Here is a 5,048-nt window from a genome sequence, read left to right on the forward strand (position 1 = left end):
TCATTCAGAGTTCAGCACAGTAACGCGTGCGTTCCTGACAGCGCCCTGAGACCGGTACTGCTGCTCCTCTTACCATTATCACGGCCGTCGTGATTTTATATACGAGGACTGTGACTTATGGGGGTATTAAGTGAGGTCCCAAATTCCCACAGCCAGTACGTGGCAGGGCGGGGATTTGCGGGTACAGTTTATTGGCTTTGGCGTCAACTCTTGAACTCTGTTACGCTGTCCATCTACTGCCGAAAAGACTCAGGCCGCTGCAATGGGAAAGAGTGTTAGGCACCAAGATGGCTGCCATCATCAGCTTCCCGTACTGTGACACATCGACAGAGGCTCCAGTCCAGGGCTGCTTGTGGCCTGTGGGAGCCCAGCTCGGCACACCGGGAGTGTGTGGAGTAGGAAACTGCTCACCTCATGGCAACTGGCAAGCACTGAGGAAGGGGAGAGAGACAGAGACACAGAGACACAGACAGAGACAGAGATCCTGTAATCCCAGCACTCAGGAGGCTGAGGCAGGAGGATCGCTGAAAGTTTGAGGCCAGCCTGGGCTACAGAGTGAGTTCGAGGCCAGCCTGAACTGCATAGTGAAACCCTGTCTCCAAAAGACCAAAAAAGAGAGACAGACACAGAGAGAGACCCAAATCTCACCTCATCAGGAAAGCCCGCCTCCGTCAACATGAGGCGGGCTCTCACCCGAGCACCTGAAAACCTTTAGGGTCTGGCTCCAAACGACATGTGTCCCAACTCCGTCTTGGGCTCCTGGGCTCTTCCTCATTCATCCACTGGTCACCCATTCACGAGGATTAAAGTGTGCTGGACATGGGGACACAGTGAGCCCAAAGCCACACCAAAATCCACACCCCTATGGCCTCATTTTCTCGCATGAGCTCCCACCTCCCAAAGGTCCTGCTACCTCCCAACTGCACTGCAGTCTCTGACCACACCTTCAATCCGTGGACCTTTGGAGAACATTTCAGATCCAACTAAATTAGAGGGTTTGGGCTATTGAGAGTGGCTGATGTTTTCACAGCAAGGAGTGGACCGGCCCTCGCTCAGACCAAGGCACGGGACACCTCGGGAGGCTGAGCAGAGTGAGTGGGGAGCGCCCAGCGCAGAGCCCCGGCAACCAGCCCACCTACAGGAGCAGCAGGGGAAGAGGAGCACAGAAAGGTGACCGGAGAGGATGCCCCTGAGCAGCAGGACATTAATGACAGAGCCGGAGACCAAGGCAGGATGAGCCTTCACAGATGAGGGCGGGGAGGCTAGGACTGACAGGGCCCGATCTTCTCACCCGAGCACCTGAAAACCTTTAGGGTCTGGCTCCAAACGACATGTGTCCCTCTTATGCTCAGTTTTGCTTTCTGCAGTTCCAGTTGCAGAAAATATTAAATGGCACATTCTAGAGATAGACAGTTCATAAGTTTTAAATAACTTTTATTATGGTATCTTGTTATAATTGTGCTGTTATTTGTTTTCTTTTCTTTTCTTTTTTTTTTTTGCTTTTTTCCAGTACCGGGAATCGAACTCAGGACCTCGTGCATGCTAGGCAGGTGCTGTGCCACTGAGCTAAATCCCCAGCCCCTGTGCTGTTATTTGTTATTATGCCTAATTTCCAAGTTATGTATTGCGGTACCGAGTTATATGGACTCCAGTGTGCTATATATGTAGTGGGTACCATCTGCGATTTTAGGCATCCAAGTGGTGTCTTGGAACCCAAGGGGACTGCTGTACCCTTGCAGTCTCTACTTTTCAGAGCCCTGTGCTCAGATCACAACAAATCAGAGGGTTGCCACCAGCATTTGCAAAAAAGAGAGACCAGAAAATGCCACAGGGCATTACACACAATGAGGTTCTGTGTGTGTGTGCTGAGCATTTACTGTGTACGTGTATGCATACTGGGGTGTGAGTCTGCAGGCTGTGATAACAAAAGTTGAGAGATCACCACTCCAACCTGTTGTTACTCGTGTATACGCGAAATGACTTTTACCCTCTTTTCCACTGTAAGCTCCTATCTCATCCTCAAGGCCCACCAAAATCTCACCTCCTCAGGAAAGCCCACCTCCGTCAACACGGCATCCATCTTGGGCTCCTGAGCGCTTCCTTATTTATCTACTGGTCACACGTTCAGGCCAAGCACAGGGACACAGTAATGCCAAGGTCCAGATCCTTCTTTGCTTTTTTTTTTTTTGTCTTTTTGAGACAGAGTGTCTCTATGCAGTTCAGGCTGGCCTTGAGCTCACTTTGTAGCCCACGCTGGTCTTGAACTCACAAGGACCCTCCTGCCTCAGCCTCCTGAGTGCTGGGATTACAGGAGTGTGCCACCCCGTCCAGCTAGATCCTTCTTTGAAGAGGGCATATTTTATAGCATTTCCTCCAAAGCTGATCTCTGAATAATGTCTGGGCTCCCCCTCCTCTTCTGTTAGACTGTAACCCCCTTGGGGAAAGAACCCTGTCACCTCCAGTCTGCCCCAGCACCTGCATGGGGTCTTTACCAACCATGACTGGATAGAAAGACCGTGCACTTTCGAGCCAGCTGGGCCTGGGTTAGACCCCAACCCCTCCACTTGTTAGCTCTGCGATCTGAGATAGTTGTGTTTGAGCTTGTCCGACTCCCTCTGGGGCTAGTAATCTCCAGATCATTCAATCCTTGGGAGCCTGTGAGTTCCCAGGAGGGAAACTATCTGATTCATCCTAAAAGCCAGAAGCAAGTATGAGTAACTATATTGTAAACTCACTTGAGAAGTTATTTTTTGGCAGAATCAGGCTAACCCTGAATCTCTCTCCGCACCAGCTTCCACTGCTTAGAACCCTGGGAGGAAAGGACCTTCCCGTCTGGAGCAGGTGCAGGTTCCCTCTTAAACCAGACCAAGCCTTCCTGGGGCAGGTGTACAGTTGTGCAGGTGCTTTGGTGCCACCTGCTGGAGCCAGAAGGAAACGCGGCCAAAATTCTTGGTGCAGCCGAGAGCCTGCTATAGCTGACTGCTGTAAATGAGGGTTCTTTTGGGCGGCAGTTCTGTTCCCCCATTGTCTCCATGACCTTGGGAAAGTCATTTACATCTCTTTGTGCCTCTGTTCATCTGTAAGTTGGGGACAGTGTGGTTTCTGCCTCGGGCTGCTGTGAAGTCTGAGAGGCTGCACGCTGAGTGCTTAGGACGCAGCCAGGATCGCATGGAGGGTGTGCATCTGTAAGGGGGAGGCCTTACAAATGCACAGCCACTGATCAAAGAAAGATGGCCGTGCTCCAGGCAGTCTTTGTGGAGGGGTCCTCTATCAGGGGCTGTAGTTTTCCATTGTCCTTTGGATCTTTGGGGTTTTTTTTTTTTTTTTTATTTATTTATTTATTTTTTTTTTTTTTTTTTTTTTTTTTTTTTTTTTTTTTTTTTTTTTTTTTTTTTTTTTGAGACTGGGTCTCGCTATGCAGTTCAGGCTGAACTTGAGCTCACTTTGTAGCCCAGGTGGGTCTCGAAGACGCAACAATCCTCCTGCCTCAGCCTCCCGAGTGCTCAGATTACAGGCGTGCACCACCACACCTGGCCTTTGGACATTTTGGAGCCCTTGTTTGTGGGTGCAGGAAGACATGAGCAGCACAGACCACACACGCCCCTTCTGTTCCTAAAGCGCTGGGAATTTGGGAGCCCTGTGTTGAGCCCACCACTGCTCGGGAATGAACGGAGGAAGGGAGGAATATTTCATTAGTGAACAGAGCACAGAGGAGATTACACAGGGAGCTGTGACCGAGCATGGCTTGGGGAGCCTTGGGGATGTGGCCAGAGATGAGCTCTGTGAAGAGGAGAGCTGAGTAGTGAAAACCCTCATCGGCCCCCTCTTGCGGCCTCCCCGGAGACCTGGCCATCAGGAGGTCCAGCCGTTGCAGCAGTCATCCTGGAGCATTGCCTTTGCCCACAGAATGGCCCCCCGCCTCGCCTGGCATGAACCCCAGGAGGAGGTCTTGGGGCTGTGACACTAGGTCATGCTCACAGGAGCGAGAGTCAGAGGAGACTTTGGGAAGAAGGGTGCAAATGCCACTCGGGTGGCTGTTGAGAAGGGCTGCAGGCCCCCTGCTGCACATGCGGAGCCCGCCCGAGGTGGCTGGGGCTGTGCCCACCCCATGTGGTCTTCACGGGAGAGGTGACCTCCATCACTCTGCGGCTCTCCAGCAGGCCATGCCTTGTGCCTGGCAGGGGTCTTGGCTTGGGGAGTCTCCCACTGTGTGCTAGGCTGGGAGGAGACTGCATACCACCTTGGGTAGAAGCTCCTCTTCCTCTCCTGCCTCAGGGTTGTCATCTCCAGGATGGGTGCAGGTGGGACAAGGAGGCGGGGCCTGCAGACTGCATCCCCTCCTCTGGGGAGCAGCAGGAACTTAGGACCTCCCATCAGGTAAAGTTAAGGAAATGGCCCCTCCCTCTGAACTATGGTAGTGTACACAGTTTCTTGAGCACCTACTATGTACCAGGGTCCTTGATGGACCCTTTCTATTTCTTCACTGCCAGTATCACTCTTCTTCCAGACAGCTATGTGGACCACCCCTTCCTTCATTCAAGCAAAATGTCACCTTCCACATCACTGCCTCCAGGGAGGAAGCCCCCTCTGCCCATGAGCAGATGAAGAGGTAAACAAAATGTAGTACATGTATGCAGTGGAACAGTATTTAGTCATGAAAAATGGTGTACAGATTCCCACTATAACATGGATGAACTTCAAAAACACTAAGTAAAAAGAGGAAGCAAGATATAGCATGTACAGGTACAAACTCCCTATAATGGATGTTATCATAATGTATGTCTAAATTGTACCAATAAAATAAAAAAATGCAAAAAAAAACCCTACTAAGTAAACTAAGCCAATCACAAAAGGTGGTATGTTGGATGACTCCAATTATGTGAAATATGGTATCCTGAATAGACAAATTCATAGGGGAAGAAATTAGAATAGAGGCTATCAAGGATGAGGAGAAGGAAGCCGGGCATGGTGGTGCACACCTGTAATCCCAGCACTTGGGAGGCTGAGGCAGGAGGATTATTGTGAGTTCGAGGCCAGCCTGGGCTACA

This window comes from Chinchilla lanigera, unplaced genomic scaffold (genome assembly GCF_000276665.1).
Source record: "Chinchilla lanigera isolate Chin_1 unplaced genomic scaffold, ChiLan1.0 scaffold00051, whole genome shotgun sequence".
Taxonomy (NCBI): Eukaryota; Metazoa; Chordata; class Mammalia; order Rodentia; family Chinchillidae; genus Chinchilla; species Chinchilla lanigera.